The sequence below is a fragment of the Tenrec ecaudatus genome, chromosome 5, assembly GCF_050624435.1.
Source record: "Tenrec ecaudatus isolate mTenEca1 chromosome 5, mTenEca1.hap1, whole genome shotgun sequence".
NCBI classification, from domain to species: Eukaryota; Metazoa; Chordata; class Mammalia; order Afrosoricida; family Tenrecidae; genus Tenrec; species Tenrec ecaudatus.
Window position 1 is genome coordinate 26018598 of NC_134534.1, and position 22983 is coordinate 26041580.

At 35.3% G+C, this 22983-nt stretch overlaps 1 protein-coding gene across 3 annotated transcripts in view; it reads left to right on the plus strand.

Annotated features, from left to right (window-relative positions):
• CSMD3 (CUB and Sushi multiple domains 3) overlaps window positions 1–22983 on the plus strand; it is a 1306760-nt gene that overhangs the window by 489554 nt on the left and 794223 nt on the right. The gene's annotated exons all lie outside the window — the stretch shown is intronic.

A 22983-nucleotide genomic window follows, 5' to 3' on the forward strand; every position in this document is an offset into this window, starting at 1 on the left:
ATCTCTTAGTTTCTAATTTATCTTGTAAAGAAAAAGAACATAATGAGACAAATCATACATTGGGAATTTCTAGTCAATTAATATAAGCCTATGTTAATTTAAGGATCGTAGCAAGCCTTTCTTTGTCTGTTTCTGGTGAATGCATTTCATAGGGTAGTTTAGGAAGAAAATTAATGTACTATCAAAACACTTCATTTATATCAAGGTGTGCATCAGTAGAAAGCAACGGAACATATTAGAAGTTGAAAATATATACTCGGTGTCTAACTCATCATTGTATAACCGTAAATCTGCTCTGGCTCATCCAGTATCATTCTATATGACTTCTACAAAGTGCAGTCAGTATAAGGAATCAAAAGCATTCAATGCTTACAACACAATCAGGAGAGAAATCAGGATATCTTTATATAAACTAATTGAAAAAACAAACAGAAGTATTTCAGAAGCTCATTTTCATTCAGATTTATAATGAACATACATATTTTGCATCTAATAAAAGCATTCCAAAATAAATCTTGACATGTGATAGTCTCCTTTTTAAATAATTAAATCGCCATGATTTTGCTTCTGGGGCCACTTTCGTATGATCCGTGTTCCCCCTTTTCAAGATATACGGGTCAGAACGTTACTATTATGAAGGATAGAGATTCTTCTCATTTTATTAACTAAAAGGTGTAAAATATATTAAACTATCAATTAAGCAAAACCACCACTTAGGTTTTCCTTTTGCTGTGCTCTTCGCAAGAGTACAGGAGCTAACACTGTACTGGCAAACTCCCTGAAAAAGAGGGATTTTTTTTACAGTAATTTTGTAGAAAATCCAGCTAAAAACACAAATAATGCTGTAGTCAAACTTTGCCGTCAAATGATATGAAAAAATGCGGGGTTATGTTGATGTTTTAGGAACTAGGAAAGTAAAAAATACATGTTGTTTTGAAGAACTAGGAAAGTAATTCTGACTGAGAGGAGAAGATGAAGTAGTAGACTTTCAAATGAAATAAATGTTTCAGAGATGGTTCAACCTAAACATTGAAACACATTCAAGCAAATCTCCATTAAGTACCCAAGTCTCTTCCATGGTAAATTCCAATCTCTCCTTAACTAACTTAATAGTGTTCTAAGGCTATTTGAGAGCGAACACAAGTTTCAGCTTTCCATATCTTGTATAATTGTACTTCTGAATATGATTTATTTATTCAGTGGTGCCATCTATATCAGAAATAAATATTCTTTCAGCATTAAAGTTTTGAACATTTGTTTGAAAATGTTTTGAGTGTGATATGCATCATTATTTTCAGTAAATTAAAATTTCAGTATCCTATGATGAAAATTATGTTTTAATTAAAAACAGTTGCCCTGACTCTTCCTCAGTATTTTTCTATTATTTCAGTGATTTTGACTGACCATTAGCTATTAAGTTTAAATGTAAGCTATTACTATTGTGTACAAAATATGCTGAAAATTTTATATGTAGACAGAGCCCATTATATGATATATATTGTTTGATGCTTTCCAAATCATGAGATTCAGTTAAAAGTTTTCAAACATTGAAACAATCTTCAAAGGCTTGACTCCTAATAGGGCTAGATGTCAATCTGGGATGAACTGCCATCAAAATTATAATTTTTTCCAAGTAATAACTAAAGCAACAAGCCTGAAAGGCCTACTCTGAGCCAGGTTACGTTCTTGGGTAAGCCAAGACAAAAATGCATGGCCTCCTTGTTCCAGAGCTTGCAGTAGAATAGACAACAGAAAGACACTATCCTGGAAGTGCAAAGATGATTTGGTAGCATTCCAGGCTCGTGAGACTGCTAAAATGTCACATGCCTGACTCAGGCACACATGCATTGGTCATTTTATTTAAAGGAGTAAAACAAAATCCAAAAGTAATGGCTTAATTTTTCTAAATATTTCAGAAAACAACATTCTTATTTTTCAACCTTATCCTCCCACATTGGTGTCGTAATTTCCCTTGAAAAATGACCTGATGAATAACTTCAGTATTTTTGTGTAACTTTTATAACTTCAGTATTATATCTTTTATGATTTCCCAATAACCCTGTAAGTAAAGTTAAGACCTAGTGATGACGCATAAAAGACTGTGTGATCTGGGCTTTGCTCATATCCTCAAAATCATCTCGTGACACTTGCATTGTCACCCTCTATTCAACGAGATAATTCTACTTTCAATTTGTCAAACATACTGTATTCTTTTCTACCTCAGCCCGGTTCCATGTACTATTCCTTCTCCCGTTCACCCAGATCATTCTAACCCACAGCTTACAGCTTTTTGTCACCTCCAGAAATTTTAGATCTTCCCCTAGTAATCTACCATCAAATCATGTAAATCTCTTTGTAATTATGTAAATCTCTTTGTAATTAAGAGCTTTCGCTACCCATGTAGATTTTCCCTTCCACAAGGAAAGAAAGTAAATGGTTTTTTTTTTAGATAGCATGTCCAGTTCTGGCCTATAGAAGTATAAAGAAGATTTTGTGTGTTGATAGATAAATGTTTGCAAGTTCATTAGCTAGGCCATTCACTTAAATTTCCCAGAGTTGGAATAATTATTCATAGTCTTTAGCATTATGAGAATTCTAAGATATTTCAGAATTAAAGGTCATTTTGTTATGCTTTTAAACATACCCATGGTCATCAATGCTAGTAATAGATGAACCACTTTAAAGAAACTAGTTTTATAACTCCAAAGTTAATTTATTGCTATTATTACATTATAATTCAAAAATCAAAAAGTAAAAGTAGATTATAAATATATGGTTTATAATATTATTTTAAAAATAAAAACAAGCCAAACCCATACCCCCAAGTTGATGTGGGTTCACAGCAACCCTAGAGAAAAAACAAAAAATTGAGCCACAGGTTTGTCGGCACTTGGTCTTTCGGGAAGTGGAACATCACCTACTTCTCCTTTGTGGGACTCTGTGTAAAATGAAGCCTCTGGTTAGTAGCTCAGTTCCTAACCCCTGCACAACCAAGGCTCTTGGTATGGTCTGTGCATTTCCATACGCTAATACTATTTAACCAATAAATATAAGTGAACGATAAAACAAATACACTTTCTATGAACACATATTAAATGTTATACAATAGAAGTTTTGTTGATGCATTTACTACCGGATTTTGAAAAAAAAATCATTTATCATGGTTGATGTATCACAGCTTCTTTTGATGTGAAATCTGTGCTGTTTTGAAGGAAAGCTTGTGGCATAGGGGTTATGGGTCAGGCTACTAACACAAAGTCAGCAGTTCAAAACCAATAGCCGCTCCATAGGAGAGCCACGAGGCCTTCTGTTACAGAAAGATTTACAGCTACAGAAACCAGGGCATTTCTACTCTGTCCCATAGGGTCACTATTACTCAGGATTAATTTTATGGTCGTGGGAATTGAGTGCGGTTTTGTGCCACGTGGTGAGGATTACTCAGGACATTTCTCTACTTAGACTTAATTAAATTTTAATTTCAAAGTATTATGTGATTGGTGCTATCATTTTCCAGAAATATGAAAATTGAATTCTTTATAATTGACGGCAATATTATAAGGAACACACAGCACAGGTACACTGGTTTTACACACAGAATTTGGTAAATTAGGTATATAATTAGATATATAATTTTGACTCTATCATTATAATAGTTTTATTATTTGTTACTAATTTGAAAAACCCTAATATATTTATGAAATATTTATATTCTCTAACGGGTACTAAATATAAGAATATAGTAATTTATTATCATTCAAATAGATTTTAATACCATTGAAATAGTCATCCTGATATGAGGCTTTTTAAACATCGTACTCAGGTACAGTTATAAAAAAAAAACCATCTCTGATGTTATCCAATTAAGGGAGAATCCTTAAATATTGAGATTAAAATAAGTAGAAAATATTAATAATGATAGTTCAGACATTCTATGTATGGATGTCACAAATAGTACACTACAGTAGGTCTGATCATGCTCAGAATATGAATTTCAATACCTTTGACTCAGTTTTACCACATGTTATGATCTATTAAGTGTAAGACCTTGTGTAAGCTCAATTAGAACTGTTAGAGTTCACTGTCCATACTTTTAAAATACGTAAATAGTGCCAGCGTGTTATAATTGAGATATTGTCAGGATCAATCATGATATTGGATTTAAGGGCAAGAAATATTAAGTGTGTATCTCAATAAAATCAAAGAAAAGAGCCACGTTAGATTTCCCATCAATGTCTAGTTAGCAGTGGGTAAGATGCCCAGACTTAGTCTACACTGTGGTGTAGTCAACGTACATGTGTCAAGTGAGGGCTTCAAGCTGCAGAGCTGTAAGTTTCCGCTACTGAGAATTCCTGACTCGTGCAGTATATGGAGACGCATAGATGCAGCTATAGATTTATATTTCTGTTCACCACATGCATTTTAACTTTATGAGAATGATAATACATTTGTGTTAGGACTGTAAATTTAATACAATCTATGGTGTCTTTGAGTCATGGCTAATAAAATTCAAAAAAAATTATTATTATTATTTACTATAAGTAGCATTGACATTGCACTGTTTTCCAAATTTCAATAAGGCATGAAAGTAAAAGTGACTGTTGACAAATATAATTTTTTTTCAGTCTCAGAAAGTGGTTCAAAGGATATATGAACTAATACTTAAGGATGAAAGTTCAGAATTATTAAATTAAATTTATACAACTAGGACTCAAATATGTATTTGAGTAGTAGCCATTCTAAATAGAAATATAATTAGTCAGTAAGTAACCAAACAGACATATAATAAATCAATGATTAAGTGAAAAGCTCAATTACTACAGAAAATTGATTTATTTAATTATGTAAGGAAACTTTCAAAAATTAACATTTTACTTTACAAAGTAGTTGCATAATTAAAATCAGTGAACAATATTCAGTGATATTTTACATTTCATCAGAATAGATCATCATAAACATAAAACCTCTTTACTTGCTGAACTGTTGCTGTGTGAATTCATCACAGCACCTCGGATGACAGGGCTGCTGTCATCTCCTAAGGCCACAGCCATGGACATGCTGCAGGGCCATGAGTCTGAGCTTGTGGGCATCTCCATGCACGGGACTCAGCATCTTAGGGCTACCATGCAGAGGCCATGTAAAAACCCAGTTTCCTTATTTCCAGACTCGTGTTGATTCACTCCTTCTTTCATCCGATATTGAATTAGGGGGTAATGTGGATGTAACCCTGGATTAAGTGATAGTGGAGTTTCCAGTGTTGGAAGATAGGCAGGGGTGCATTTTCTTCCTTGTGAAACTCATAGTCTACTATTATACCATCTCACATAATCTTTAAGTGCATTTTATTCCACACCTCTCTATGTAGTGAATGACAAATGGATAGTGATATCAAATTCATCATAGAAAACAATATTTCACGGTCTACCTGCTGTGAGTGGTGCAATAATATCTGCATGCTAAAATTAAAGAGCAGTAAATACACCTATAACTGAAATCTACACTCCAATGACTATATTGTCAAAGATGAAGAAATTAGAAGACTTTTCCTTTCTGCAACATGAGTTTGACCAAATGCACAATCAAGATGCATTAGTATCACTTCTTGGTTTTTGGCTAAGATCAAGCACAAGATGCATTAATAATTAGAGCTGATTAGAATGCAAAGCTTGGAAACACAGAAGGAAGATGACACATTATTGTAAAATAAAGCTGTGCTGACAGAAACTATCTGGGAGATCCCACTATATAATTTTCTAACCAAAGCTTATTAAATGTGAAAGCCTTATTTTCAACATCAACCACAACTACATACAAGGACCTCAGCAGATGGAGTACATAGGAGCAAACTGACTACATGTATAGAAAGTAACCACAGACAACTCAACGCTATCAATCAAAGGGGAAAAAGCTGGGGTCTGAGTGTAGACAAATCATCAGCCATTCGCATGTAATTTCAAATTGAAGTTGAAAACGGGTGAAATTGAGAGTTGAAGTGTGACCTTGAGAACATCCCACCTGAATTAAAGACCATCTCAAGAATAGATGTGTCTCATTAAACACTTACAACCACAGGCAAGATTAGTTGTGGGAAAACATGATGCACAAGTTAGCATTTCACAGACTGACTTGCACAAGAACTGAAGGTAAAATTCAAGCCAGACTTAAAATATAAAGGAAATTCTGGGCAGAAGAGTGAATCATAGAGATGGGTTAAGAAATGGAAGAAATACACAAAAGTCACTGCACTAAAATAAATGGTCCCTTCTGGAAATGCCATATGAGAAAGAACTGATGCTATTGAAGGAAGAAATCCAAGCTGCACTGAAATCACAGGCTGCAATGTCTCAACAAATGGATGCAGTGCTGGAAGTACTTGTTTACCTAAGAAATTTGGAAGAGAGCAATCTGGCCAACTCTTTGGAAGAAATCCATATTTGCGTTCATTCCAAAGAAAGGTGATCCAGCAAAATATGGAAACTATTGAACAATACCATTAATATCACACACTAGTAAAAATTTGCTGAAAAAAACTTTTTTAAAATCCTGGCAGAACCAGATCAATAGGATCTGCCAAATAACAAGCCCCATTTTGCAGATGACATGTGTCTTCGTTGAAAACAGAGAAGATCCTGCCTTTGCTTTGTTGGATATAAAATGGGTTCAGATTGTATGAACGATAAATAATTATGGATAACAGTGTGAAAAATGAGAATTGCGGAAAACTTAGCTGTCCTATTGTAGAATGTGTACTAGACCAAGACCATAAACTTTGGAACATAACAAGGGGAAAGTGTGTGGTTTAGAGTCAGAAAATGTGTGCATCAGGGTTGGATCCTGTCACTGTACTTATTCATTCTCATGGTGAGAAATGGAGCGGAGAACCTGGACTGTCACATGAGAAACTCTGCCCCACACTTGGAAGAGGACTCATGATTCACCTGCAGCTGGTGCAGCTGCCCTGGCTAAAAGCAAAAAGCACTGGAGACATTTACTGGTGGAGATGGGATACGACGAGGGCCTTCTCGATGAATCATACCTTAATATGCGAGATAGCACCGCCCTCCATGGATGTTTTTTCAAAGTTATTGTTTAATTTTTTTTAACAAAACCGTCTTATCAACTTCAAAGTCTTTTCCATTACATTTAATACACTTACCAAATCCAGGATTTCATTCTTCAGAACACTTTTTAACTCATTCATGTGGATGGCTGCCCAGCACCTCCCTCGTTGTTTTCATCGCCTCTTCTAAATCATCAAATCCCTTTACTATCATGTCCCTTTTCATTCACGGCAACAGAGAGAAGTCACACGGACAGTGCTCCTCACATGAGTAAGGTGTGGGGAAAGACAGGCATGCTCGTTTTTTTGCCCAAAATTGGCGCTCTGAATTGGCTGCAAGAGTAGGCTCATTATTATGGTGGCAAATCCAGTCCCTCATCTGCCACAAATCAGACCTTTTTTTTGTCGCACACTGTTACTCTATGTTTTCAGAACCTCTAGTTATAAAGCTTGATCAAGTCTGAGCTGGTGGAACAAACTCCAAATACTGTACGAGTTGACATTTTCGTCCATTCAGGAAGCTGATGGACGTCCACAATGAGGTTTGTCCTCAATCAACAAACAAGTTTACCTTTTATGAAATGAGAAAACCACTGTGCACTTGAGTTTTTCCCATAGCGCTGTCCTTGTAAGCTGTGTTCAAAATCACAGCAGATTCTGCAGCATTTTTGCTGAGCAGGAAACCACATTTCACAGCAGCACACAGTCCTCCCAAATAGGCCATCACCAAAAATGAGATTCCAGCGAAATGACTTTTACGGAAACTTCACTGTGACCAGAGAGAACCTTCCCAGGCGACGTCATTGGGTGCACTAACCCCGAGCGTGTTGCTGGATGCTCACCTAGCGGGGGAAATGCATACTAAACAGCTGGGTGCAGCTTTTTATTTTTTTTTTCAATTTTGGGAGGGATATCCCTTCTTAAATAAAACAAATATGCTCACACCTGGACGAGTAGACAGAAACATGATAAATGGAGAAAGGATTGAAGCTGTCAAGGAGTTAATTTTACTTGCAATCGAATCAACATTCATAAAAACAGCACTTGGGAAATCATTTTTTTCATAGAGCAATTCTACTTTTAAAAGGCTTCTTTGAAATATTAAAACACAGAATCCTCACTTTGAAGAGTCAGGTGTGCCTAACCCAAGTGATTGTGTTTTCAAGTTTTTGATATGCATCCAAAGCTGGAAAAGGAGTGAAGAAGAAGACTGAAGAAGAGTTGATCCCTTTGAATGACAGTGTTGGCAAAGAACACTGGGTAGCCCATGGACTGCAGAAGAAGGGTCAGATCTGTTTGCATGAGTTACATCCCGACTGCCCCTTGAAAGGGAGGATGGCAAAGCTTGCATTTTTTTTTCTCCCCATCACATTCTTTGTCCATGTTATCAGGAGGGATAAATCCTGACAAGAAGATGTCATGCACACTAAAGTTCAGGATTGTTGAAAAAGACGAAAGCTCTAAATTCAATGGAGTGGCAAGGTAGCTTCCACATGATATAAAATATAGCAGTGACTGGGTGGATGGTGAAACACAACTTAATACGTTACTCTGTTGTACAAGGGTAGCTGTGATCACAACTGACTTGATAGCACTGGGTTACAAAAGCAAAGGCTCCATAGACAATTTAGTAGATTTAGATTTATTTTACATTTTTAATATGTAGACAAAACCTGACAGCTCTTAATGAGCAGCCTAGCTATTTTTAAGAACAAAATATGGATATATTCTCCTGAAAATTTATGAACACATTGAATAATTGTTTTTGTGCTGTTATTTTCCCACTGTTACTTTCACTTAGACGCCTATAATATCTTGTGGATAAATGATATGTTATGAACATTCACAGCTACTTCCATTCTACATTTTGACATAGGGTAGTGAATTCTCATAAGGTATGTGTATTAATATTCCTTTACATCAAACCTGAGTAATTTTAGTTAAGCTTATAAACTTACATGAATTATATCGGTGGAAGTTAGTTATGATGAAGTAGCGACCAAGAGAAAATTACTGCTTGTAAATTAGTTCTTAAATATAAATTACTCATTTATTTCCAGCAATTATAATTAAAACAAAAGCAATATATTTAAGTGTTTCATAATAAATTTGATTTTCCTCAAGTAAGCTGATCTGAACATGCACATGACTTAACAAAGAGAATCAGAGTACGAAATATAAACCTAGGTAGATTTTCATGTTTTTCTAGAAGTTAATATTCTCTGATGTGCAAAACAAAACTAGACCAACACTGAAGTATGACAGACATGTAGAAGTACTGGTTACTATGTATGTACTATATACCTATTTGGCAACATGTACAAAATCAATTTTTATAGTTTCAACCATACTAAAAAATTGCTTTCTAAGAGTTTGTAAATACTTTACAGACATAAATTTACAAATCTAAGACATAGTACTTTAGTTCTTATTTTTCAATCTTTCAGAGGAAGCTATTTTACAAGTAGTTGTTTTGGTAAATCATGATCAATGATTTGGTAAATCAACAATGAAGTGTCGTGGTTTTAATGAATATTTTATCTCTATGCTAAGCATGCTGAGAATGTAAAATAAAGTTCAACATGATGACTCTAGTCTCCAAGAAAATATTGTAGAGATAATACTGAAGAGAAAATAATTGACCAATTATGAGGCAAAATTAGTATAGAACGAAGATGATACATGCGGGCAATGAGTGATGGCCATCTTCAAACAGGTGCTACATTGTCACAAAACCCAAGCCTGTCCTCTGGCATCAATATTGGAAATTTCTGTAGGTACCACTGGAACCATAAAAATAATTATAATATTATACTGATTATAAAGAAGCCTCCCTAACATTCATTTTTGTTTAAAAACAAGAAGGATGTTCAAAGGTTGTGGAAAGTGTCATTATCTTTTAATGATGCGTTCCATGACTTTTTGAAGCCCCTCTATAGATTGTGGCCTTCAGAACACAGTCAGTGTCTCCATCACGACATGCTTAGGAGAGCAGCACATGGAGAAACTAATGTGAGGCAATTGTACAGCTTGCAGACAACTCTGCCATGTGCATTACTCGTGTAAAATATGATAGTAACATGCAAGCATATCTTAATGGAACTACTGTTTATCAGCCTTTAAAATATCAAAGAAAATTTGAATTATATGCTTGTTGCCCTACTACATTTTGTTGTAAGAATGCTTCTATTTGAAGGTGTTTTATATGAACTGGTAACTTTATCATTATCTACTTGTTTGATTTGACTGTGTATTTAATATCATAACTAAAATGAAAATAATAACAGATATGACCATTGTCCCATGAAGGCATTTAAAGATTAGGGCTCTTTTAATTCCATTAAATTTTAATTCAGCCATATTTGTCTATTTCTCTCCTGAGTTAATGCTCACATGTATGATTTCCATTCCAAAGTGCTTTCCATTCAGTGCTCTAACCCTATCTAGCTTTTGTAAGGCAATGCTCAATAAAACAGTTATTCTTACTTTATTAACTATTATGTTCAGCAATCTATTCATGTGTGCATTGGATATTCCGGTGAATACTTTATGTGTATTTTAATGCCTTTTTCTTTAATGCTCTCATCTTTCTATTACTTCTCATCCCTGTGCTTTCTCCCTTATTTTCATTTCTTCTTTTCCCCTTTCTCTGGTTTTATTCTTTCTTACTTTGTGTCCGTAATTTTCTTTTATTCAACAAAAAAAAAACCACTGAGCTTGTTTTTGTTGTTGAACATATAATCAGAACTGATTTCTCCCTGCTTCATTGAGTTTGTGTTCAATTGTAGAGGGAAATGCAAACAAGTAATTATTGGATGATAGTAGGGGTTATACAGAAAAAATTAAAATGGAAAGTTACCTTAGAATGAATTATCACCAAAGGCCGTGTTGAGGCATTAAAATATAGACTGAGACTTAAATGACAAGAAAGAGAGGATTAAGCTAATATCAAAAAAGGAAACTCAACAGCCATTGAAAACATTCCTATTTTAGATACAAAGACTTTGGGTTGGACTCAAGATACAGGAGGGAGGGCTGTGTGCCAGCACTTGGGAAGGCAAAGGATAGAATGGTATGATGCGCTGAGAAAACTGGGAAAGAGCTAAAGGTTTAGGGGGAAAGTAGAATTGTACTTTAAATAAAATAGCAAACTATGAGTGGGTATTTTGCTTGGATATGATATTGCAAAGTATAGTTTAAAGAGATAAATGTTGCTAGTATCTGATGAATTAAATGCAAATAATTAGATGCTGGGACAAACTACATTATAAAGAAGTGCAAATGGCACTTGGTGATGATTTTGAGTGTGCTTTAAATTATGTTTCTCAAAATTCATTGTGGATGATCACCTGAGAATCTTGTTTACATTCAGGTTTTTATTTAATGAGATTGTGGGAAGCGTCCATGATTCTGTGTTTCTGATAGGTTTCCAGACCCCTGAGTGGCAAGATCCTTTTGAAAAAGAGTGATTTTCAAAGAAAGAAGCACATATTAAACAGTCCCTTCTCTCTATTGTGAATGGCCTCTGATCCTCCATTGGAATATGGACAATCTTGGATAATACCATAATGTCCAAGCATGAGTGACTAATGGTGGGCCTCGCTCAGGAATGGATGAGGTATTCGCTGGAACAGCATAATAATGAAAACAAATTCTGTCAACTCTGACGAAGGGACTAAGGCATGGTCACGCGTCATGGTTTTATTACAAGTAAGACATGAAAGAATGAGCACATACTGAAGGATTGCACTCTTAATGAAAGCTCATTTAATCATTATATCAGAGATCCCTGATAGCATAGTGGGTTATGAGTGGGGCTGCTCATGGACAGGTGAGCAGTTCATAACCACCTGATGCTCCAAGACAGACGGACAAGGCTCTCTAGTCTCGTGAGAAGTTGCAGTTTCAGAAAACCCACAGCAGTGGTTCTGCTTCGTCCTATCAGGTCGCTATCAGTCAAATTTAACCTGAGGCCAGTGAGGTTTGTTCTGCAGAATACTTAGAGTTTTTATTCTAATGTCCACATGGTGAAATACATCATTTTTCTATCAGATAACATAAGCAATATCAAAATGAATTTTTTTTTTAAATCAAGGAAAACACCTCTGTTTTCCTTTGACCTCCACCATTCTTTATGTGCCTGGAAGAATAATGGAGAGATGTGGGCAAAACCCTAAGGAAGGTGATATCAAAATTAACTTCAAAATGAATATGTCATGATTAAATATTTAAGCATTATTTGCATTTCTATATGCATGGTCAACTTGCATTTTTCTGTGTAAAATCCAAGGTCCCTGTTTAGAAAATTATTTGACAAACTGATCATTACAGAATGTTTACAACATAAGTAATAACTGAGTAATTTATCACCTTTAAAGTAATTGTTATCTCTGACTCCTGTAAAACACATTTATTTATTTTTATTTATTATTTTGATATAACAACATTGGTTCCAAAAGTAAGAATAACAGAGAGGAATTTTTTTTGAGTATTGTATAAAACTATTCTGCATGCCTTAACATCTGATCATTTATTTTTTCATTATTTCTATACTCTTTTCTAATTAGATTATTTTGTGGAAGTTGTATTCAATGTTGACATTGTAGAGCTTTACGGATTTATGTCTAGAAATGTACCAATTTATTATTTAAGTATTTAATTATTATTTGCATATCATCTCACAGTATGTTCCCATACCACATCCTATCACATATGTGAAATTGTTAGAACAGTGCAATTCATAGAAGTGAATGTGTGTAAAATTACTTTGCATGTTGTTGACTAGTTCCTTTGAGGATAAAAGAAAGAAAAACATGTTATACTACATTGTTAATAGATATATGCAATTTAAATGGTATTGGATAAAAATACTAGAGGATTTTCATAACAACATTAAGCAATTATAATTATTTTTTCACAAATGCCAAATTTGTGATTATTTTACATTTTTACCCAATGCCACCTCTCAAGTTAGTCTTTTGTGCTAGTCTTATTCAGTTATTCAGAACTTCTTAATAGCCAATATATATTTTTGAAGGTGCTTCAAAATTCTATATATTTTCATACTACCTAAGAACATTCCCTCTGGAAAAAAATGTTTTGTATTATTTTTTAATAAATCCTGTTTTCATATTTTCAAGATTTTATGATCATCAGGGTCCAATATTCAGCTATTTCAGTTGTTAATTCTTTAAAATAACACACTCTCCTTTGTTAGCGGAACAAGTGAACAGGGAACATTAATAATAATCTGTTACTGAGATATGCCGCACTAATTTGGTGGTTCATAGGGGAAGGCTGAAATTTAAGCTCGGAGACTCAAGCGGTTTTATGTGCAGCTGATTTTCCAAAATAGTTACCATAACATTATTTTCACCTCTGTACAGCATCGACACAGTGAATGTAAATAGGTGACCTTAAAGCTTTTCCCTGTGAACTTATTTTTGCAGGGACCGTTGTATTTGTGTTAGAAATGGTGACAATGGGGGCCCTCTGTCTTTTGGGGAATGAAAAAATGGTCCTGCATGAGAGACCTTTTTTATCTTTTTCCAGAGTATTTCAAGGCATTTTCACCCACTTTTTCAGCAAGCTGCGTCCTTTGCATGTCGTTTCCTAGAGCATATGGCCGCCCTGCTGTGCACAGTGAGATCACACCGTTAGGCTTTACAATTTTAGTAAGCACCGAGCCTTCATATATGGCAGAGCAGCAAGGCGGTAGATTTGGGGTGTATTGCTCATGATATTTTTCTCTTCATAATTACATCATTTGTAGTCTAAATTATGGACTATTACTGTTTTTAAGGTTGATTGGTTTTTTTATGTTCAAACATTCTTCAAGTGAAATATCTTGGAAATACAAATGGGATTAAAGTGAGAAAAATTTCTACACTGATTTTATTGAGAATCTAGACATGTTAGAAATATGTTGTTAAATAAACTTATATTAAGGAAAAAATAAAAATCTCCAACTCTACTGCACATTCCCATTAGAAAAGAGTACACCCAATATGATTTTATTAGAAAGATGAACAATAACATTAATTACAGATATTTTATGTACACTTTTATTTATCTATTTAAACTAATTTATTAAAAAGCAAAAGACCATAAAATCGCATTTCACACTATCAAATGTTAATTGCAGTAGTTATTCAGTATTAATGCCAGTAAATGAGCGTGGTTATGCTTCATAGTAAAGTAAAATGTACCTAAAGTCAGATATTGATGATTACATAATCCAATAGTCTTGCTGCACTAAAGAAACAACTGGGGACAAGTTATTCTGCTCCCATCTCTTTGTAGTTCCTATGATATATACTTTGGGGCTCTGACTTAATTCTGTTGAATGCTGGTGTCATTGCTAAAATTCAAGTTTAGGATTAAATAAAACCACTGCCATCAAGTTGATTCCTATTTATGAGGACCCTCTGTGATGTAGGAGAACTTCATAATAGGAGTTAGTTACAAGGTTGCCCAGCGTTGGGGGAATCCTGTCTCACCTTTTCCATCGGAGCAGTCAGTAACCGTCAGTTGCTAAGGTCAGTTAGCCACCAAGCACTTTAACCTCTACAGCAATGGAAAACATTTCACTTGCCCAGTTGAACAACGGAGCACATTTTCTACGGAAACTCCATCAAGCGCCTCTGTCCTTTCCCGTGTCTGCCTCAAGTGGAGCCTCATCATCTTTCACCAGAGGTTGTGCACTTTAAAGAAGACAGCTAGCACAAATCAACAGTTGTAGAAACACAGCCAATGAATGATACTGCTTAATTCTGTAGCCTTAACAAAAGAGATCGATACTGGTTATGTAAAGATCCCTCAAGGTAAAGATAAATATGAGAAATTAAGAAAAAAACTGGTCTGGAATTTGAAGTTTCTTGGTAGCTAATTTTCTTAAGAATAAAAGAGTATATTGCAGTATTAATATAGAATATTGAAAACAACGGATAAATACAAGTTTATTTCATACTACTCATATTGACTTCTCATCTGTTATACCAATGTAATGTAAGCATTCTCTTAGGCACTTTTATTAAATTTCCAATCATGATAATCTCAATTAACTCAATTAATTCTCTTTTTTCCCCATTCTTCCTGGAGAGAAAATAGCTAGAAAAAACTTCAGTTATGTGAACTACTAAAAAAAATCCCCAAGAAACAAGCAAACAACTATTTATAATGATATCTACATGTTATCTTTTAAATTTATGATGTGAGTCACAAGTTATTGAACATAGTGCCTAAAATGCATATTTAAGTCAAATCCCTAATTATTTCCATTGGCAGGCCATTCTTCATCAGCTTCCATTTGGAAATACCGAAATGGGGACAATCTCAAGGAGGGGTTACTTAGAAAGTGACTGTTTCTAAATATGTTGTCACAAGGAAGCCATGCTATATTTTCAGCTACTCACAGAGGAGCTGGAGTATTTCCAGTGGATGGACGGAGGGAATAAAATCTTGTATGAAAGAGTGATGTTCAGCCAAGCAGCTTGAAAGGACCTCGTGAGGGCCCAGGTTGACAGACTAGTGAGTAGTCCAGGGGAATAACAATGTTGCTCTTACTGTCCTCCCACACCCCATCTTCCTTCAGGAGATATCCAGAGTATAAGGAAGTCGGCTGAAGGATTCTAGTGTCTCACAGACTTATAAATCCTTAACAATCACCTTGGGAACTTATTGAACTGTGGATACTAATTCAATAGATCTGGAGGGAGCTAGGAATTCTGCTTCCCTAATGAGCTCCCAGTTGATGCTCTTAGCACCATTGTAATGCCGGTTTGCTTAGTGAGCCTGTGGAGCAAGAAGATCAAATGCAGAGAGCACACAGGGGAGATAAGGCAAATTGTTCTGAAAAGGGCAGAGAACCAGATAGGGCAAATATGGATTGTTAAAATATTTTCTTTTTAATTCAACAACCGTGAATGTAATAATTCTCTCTAATGCAACTATTTTGGATCTTCTATGCTTATCTTAAATAGATTCCACTTAGTGATACAAAGATTTCTAGTATAGAACTTGTAAAAAGATCTATCATAACCTGAAATCACAAGGATGAAGTAAGCTTGGTACTTGTGAAAGGAATGTCACTTTTTCCTATTTTATTTTTTTAATTTAAAACAATATCCTGCATTAATGGAATTTTTAAGGGGAGAATAGGTGTATATTAAATCAAGAGTGATGTATTAACTGGGGTCATTGTTACCTTATCAACTGATTCTTTCCTAATTAGAGTTGTGTGATTTTAGAAAACATTATAGGATACCTAGGTGATTTATCCAAGCAGGAAAAAAGTCAATTAAGTTCAGGTAAGAAAGTGATTTGAGTGGATGTTAACATTAAACTGCTTGGCCACTGTAATATGAAAAATTAAATTTGTTGGGAAATCAGGATTAAAAACTTAATAAATTAAAAGCCTAAGGCTATTCTAGAAGTGTTAAAAGTATCTGTGACCATTCCAATGGCAACTCTTGCCAGACGGTGACTTTTATTTTGCCAATTTTAAGAATCCTAAAGAGAATGTAAAATCCCACATTTTCTTCATATGATTTTGACATTTTATAGAGCACCATAGCTGTAAGTCCTGTTATGCCAAGCAGTGCGAGTCCATCTGCTGGTGTCTACGTATGTGTTACGGAGTCTGCATTTCTTCCAATTCTGGGAGGAAAAAAAAGGCCATGCAAAAAATTTAGGGTATTTACGCAATAATTAATTATATGATAATAAGCCATTTATTTTGTTCCCTCTCCTGGCTCCTGAATATATAGAAAAGCAATTCAGTCTCTTAGGTCTATAACTGTAAAGAGTAAAGTTAGCAAAGCATGTTTACTTTCTTTATCTGACGCTTTTTGTTCAGTTTCACATTAAAAGCAAAAAGGAAAAATTAACACATTTAATTTTTAGTCTGAAATGGTCTAAAACAACTTTCTACAAGATTTGGAGACCATATTGAACTGATTCAAACTTAAAACATAGCTTCAGAATGTTCTTTTGGAAAGTGGAAAATGGAGACGCTAGAGGAAAATGTACCTCAAACTCTTCTGAATATTGTCCGTATCAACATAAAAACGGACGCGATCACCTATTGATGGGTGGTGCCCTTTGTCCCTATTCTGGCACAAGAGAGAATATTATAACTTTGTGTAAAAAATTAATACAATGTTTCTTACAAATCTAGAGAGTGTATGATTTAACTTGTCCTCACACAGGGAAATAAGTGTTAATACAAACTTTTAAAAAATATATGACATCCTAAATTGGAATAGTCCCTGAAACTGACATAGCATTATAATTGGTAATAGAAATAACTTAAATTTAATAAATGTTTTACAGTTTGTCAGACACTAGAATTTATTGTAGAATGTAAGCTCAGTGTGTGAGAATCCCATCGGCTCTCTATGATTTGGCACCGACTCAATAGCAGTGACTTTGATTTTGTTTACTTTAGTACGCTATGTGGTGTAGTGGGTTACATATGGGCTACTACTAACTGCAAGGTTAGCAGTTTGAAACCACGGCTTCTCTGTGGGAGGAAGATGAGACTTTTATGTTTGTTGAAAATTTACAGTCTCAGAAATGTACAGGGGCAGTTTACTCTCTCCCTCTAATAGGGTTGCTTTTTGTCAGAATCGACTCAATGGCACTGAGTTGAGTATAATATATAGTTAAGAATTGTCTTAAATTAAAGTTTTGAGAATCGCATGAAGTTTACATCTATGTATTTTGATGTGGAAGAATAGCGTAACAAACTGTTATAGTAGGACAGTTTAGATCTTAAAAATATTGGGTATGGGCCTTTATTACTCATTCAATAGTTTTAAAGTGATAACAACAAGTTATTAAATGCATTAAATATTTAATATCTAAATATTGTAGAGTTTAGTATATAGATTTTATTAATATGCTTGGTTGATCCAGCTCATAATTTAAAAGGTGAATATTTGAGTTCTTACAAAGTCCTAATTTGCATGAATCTACAAAAATTTTTCTGTGATTTTGCACATTTTTAGTTGCACTGCTAGAGTTCCCATCAAATAGCAGCCAGACTTTTTTTCTTTACATATCAAATTTTATTTCATTTATTTAAGCATATTGTAACATCAAAATTTTCACCAAAATGCATGAATCACTTAATATTATGCACTGAATGTTCTACTATAGCATTCTCCAACATACTTCAGAAATATAATTTAGTTATCATGTGTGCCTAATCATTTTTTATAATTGCTGTATTATTTTAAGCCAAATATGCTTTAATTAGAAATTCAGATTATTAAACCAATAGTGAATCTTGTTTGAAAAATGATAAGGTACACACTGCAGGAAAGTCATCTTGCTTTTGCCCTGCCGTCTGCACAGTTGCCTAGTATTTCTTGTGCTAACACAATAGGAAGTGCGATTAATCTTCAGTCGCTCTGCTAAATAAACACTCAAGATATGTTTTGTTCAGCCATTTTAGTAAGTTGAAGAAAAGTTACATACATATGAGTTAATTCGCAGCCTGTGTGGTAAATATTATCAGGAGGATGGAGCCGTTAGTGTCCACAAAATTGAAAACCTTGGAAACCCTGTGGGGCAGCTGGATCTACTCTGTCCTCCATCCGGGTCACTGGGAGTTGCCGTGAAATCCGTCTCCATTCACAGTGACCCGAGATGCAAAACAGGGACAAAGCCTTCCGGGTCTGACTACAAAAAACGCTGCGTTGTCTGCGCCCATCGTTGTAACCTGTCTCGCACAGTGGCTTCCTCTTTTTCTATGACCTCCTCTGTGCCGAACGTGATGTTCTTCACAGCGACTGGGCCCTCCAAGTAATAGGTTAAAAGTTTGGGAGAGAAAATCTCAACACCCTCACTGCTAAGGAGTCTTAGGGGTTGGACTTTTGCTGGGACATCTATGTTTGTTCTTTTGTAGGTTCTCCATATATATTAATTCCTTGACTCCACCATAAGTCAATAGCATTGGTTATGTTTAGATTTTCCTTTCTATCATCCTGATTTCACATACATGTATATCCAATACCATGATTTCAGTTGGGCATACTCCTATAAGGTGATGAGGTGATGGCATTGGCTTGCATGATATTTTGGGTTCATTCTGAAAATATTTTTATAAATGATTTTGTTTGTTCATTACAGAATGAAGCTAGGCAGTTTTTTTTAAAGTTCTATTTTAACGTGTATTTTGGCTAAGAACATCAAACCACCACTTAACTAAACAACCACACAATAATTTTCCTCTGAAGAAATGTAAACATGTTTCTAAATTGTATACCTATTTTAACCTTTAGTATAAACTTAAAGGCAACTTTTGTTCAAACTCTGTTCACAAATACAGTCTGATCAACTGTCTTCAGGTCATCTTATAATCATGGGGCCACAAGTTTGTCAGCATAGAACTAGAGCAGCGCTGTGGGGTTGGGAGTCCCTGATTGTGTGGAAGTACATTTCCAGAACTTGCTTACAGAACATTTCTGATTGTACTAATACAAAATTTCATTTTGTGGGGAAATTAAAAATTGTTGTTTTAAAATAGGTAAGCTAACATAGGTAAGCAAAGTAATTTTTCCTATACCTTATAGGAGTAAAAAATATACCTTAAAGGAGTAAAAGATAAGTCCCCCAAGGTTCAGTCCAATTTTTATTATTTTATTTATTATTTTTCTCACCATTTGTCTGTCAGGTAGTCATATTGTGGCAGTGGGCTTGTTGTTGTGATGCTGAAGGTAATGTCAAAGGCAATTCAAATACCCACAGGGTCACCCAAAGGGAACAGGTTTCAGCAGAGCTTTGAGACTGAGAACAGACACTGAAGAAGGTATACGCTGCTCACTTCAGAGGACTCAACCACTGAAAATTCTCTGAACAGCACTGAAACATTGTAAGTTATGGGAAGCATAATGAATGACAGCAGGACAGTTTTCGAGACAGTGTCCAAAGATGAGCCCCTCTGGTTGGAAGGCACTCAACATTTAACAGAGGAAGACCATCCATCTCAAAGTTAAGTCTACAACAAGATAATGACATTGATGGAGAAAAGTCTGCAGAAGGAAAGCCTTTGAGATCTCCATTTGCTGAAAGATCATGAGTGAACATAAGAGGAAATAACTGTAAGCATCAATTAATAATTGGAAATTCATATGAATGAAATATCACTCTGGGTCAGATCAATATTCTAGGCATAGAATATTTCAAAGAGCTGAAATATACTGGAATTGCCTGTTTTGAAGAAATCCCTATGATTTAATATGAAGAAATCCCTATGATTTAATATGAAGAAATCCCTATGATTTAATATGCCAGGAATGACATATTCCAGAGGAATCACATTGAATTCATCATCAAAATGGATATTTCTAAATCAATCTTAAAATACAATGCTGTCTGTTATAGGATGATCTGCATCTTTATACAAGAAAATACAATGAATAAAATTATAATTCAAATTTATGCACCAACCACTTAAGCTAGTGAAGAAGAAACGTAAGAATTCTACCAACATCTTCAATCTGATATTGCTCAAACTTGCAATCAGGGTGCATGGCTAATTATTGGTGACTGGAAGATAAAAGCTGAAAAGGAAGAGGAAGAAACAGGGTTGGAAAATATATTCTTGGTGACAGAAACAAAGCTGGAGATCACACGACAGAATTTTGCAAGACCAGCAATGTCTTCACTTGAACTACCTTTTTTCCACAACACAGTGACTGTACCTGTGGACTTCTCCAGTAGTCACACACAGAAATAAAATCGGCTACGTGTATGAGAAGAGATGATAGAAAAGCTCACTATCAGCAGCTGAAAACAGGTCAACTGTGGCACAGGATGGGCTATCAGTTGCTCATAGGTGAGTAGAAGTTGAAGTTGGAAAAATTGAAACACGTACACAAGAGACTAAATGCAACCGTGAATATACCCCACCCAAGTTTTGAGAACACCTCAGGAGCAGGTGTGGTACATTCGATGCATTCCTCACGAATGAAAGAAGACCTAATGCTCTGTGAGATGGCAGCGAGAAAGCTAAAGATCGCTAAAATAGGAGAGAAAGAAAACACTCAGCAGTGCTATAAGAGACTCTGACACTTGATCCAAATAATAGAGTAGCAAAGGCAAATGAAGAAATGATGACATCAAAGAGCTGAACTGAAATTCCTAAGGATAACGCACGGAGATAAAGGACAATATTAGGGGGAATTGCTCAAAGACCTGGAATTAGAAACCCAATAAGGAAAAATTACTCAACATAACTTAAAATGAAAGAATTAAAGACAAAATTCAAGTTTGAGGTGCAATATTGAGATCCTGTGAGAAAAATATTGAATGATCTTGGCAGTATCAAAAGAAGATGGAAAGATTACACAGAATCACTGTACCAAAGAGAACTGATAGACATTTCACCGCTTTGGGAGGTAGCCATGACAAACAACCAATAATGCTATTGGAAAAAGTTGAAGCTACACTGAAAGCACTAACCAAAAAAAAAGCTCCAGCAATTGATGGAATACAATGGAAATGTTTCAACAAGCTGATGAAGCACTGGAAGCACTCACTCGTGTATGCGAACACATTTGGAAGACAGCTTCTTGGGCAACTAACTGCAAGAAATCTACATTTGTACGCTAACGGAATTCATAAACTATAGAACACTACCACTAATGTCCCATGCAAGTAGAATGTTGCTGAAGATCATCCCCCTAGTGGCAGCAGTACATTGACAGGGAGCTACGAGAGCTTCAGGCCTGATTGAGAAGGGGATGCGGACAGAACTTGACTGAATGAAGAAAATACCAGCAGGATGTCTACCTGTGTTTTACTGATTATGCAAATGCATTGAATTGTTTGGATCATACCAAATCAAGGATAGTCTTGAACATAATGAAAATTCCAGAACACCTCTTTGTGCTCCTGCGGATGTGGAATGTGGATCAAGAAGCAGTTGTGGGAAAAGAATGAGGAAATACTGCCTGGTTTAAAACCAGGACAGGTGGGAATCAGACTTATGTCTGCTTATTAAACCTCGACGCTGAGGACATATCCAGAGCCACTGCTGTATATGAAGGAGAATGTGTCATCAGAATTGGAGGATGGCTTCTTAACAACTACAATATGCAGTTGACACCGCCTTGCTATTGAAAAAAAGAGGACTTGAAGCCTTTGCTGATGAAGATCAAGGTAGGTTTTCAGCCTTCCATATGGATTACAACCCAATGTAGAGAAGACCACTATCCACACAACTGGAATGATACATAAATGGAGAAGAGATTGAAATTGTCAGGGATTTTCACTTCTGGGGATCCACAGTCAATATTCATGGAAGCAGCAGTCAAGAGATCAAACAATCCATTGCATTGGGTCCTTCTGCTGCTCAAACCTCTTTAAAGTATTGAAAATCAGTATGGCATTTTGAGGAATGAGGTACACCTGATCTAAGCGATGGTGTTTTTAATTGCGTCATATGCACATGAAAGTTGGATATTGAATAAGGAAGACCAAATTACAATTGATGCATGTGATATATAGTGTTAGCAAGGAATATTGAAAGTACCAGAATTGTCAAAAGAACAAACAGATCTGTCTTGGAAGATGTAGGCTCTGTCTCACTTACTGTGGACATGTTATCCAGAGACAAGTCCCTGGAGAAGGACACCGTGCTTTCTAAAGTAGAAGCACATTGAAAATGGGCAAGATCAGTTACAAGATGGGGAGTTAGTGCACGACACGGTACCACGGTAGCACTTTGTCTGTGGTACATAGGGTTGCTATTAGCTGGCGCCTAAGAGCAACATTAAATATTTCTTACACACCATGGTAATTAATCTATTTTGAATGGTGATATGAGTCATTAATTCAAAGACAGACATACAAATATGCAAAGCTATTTTTAACAACCAAAATTAAAATATAAAGGAAATCATGTCATAATTGAGTGG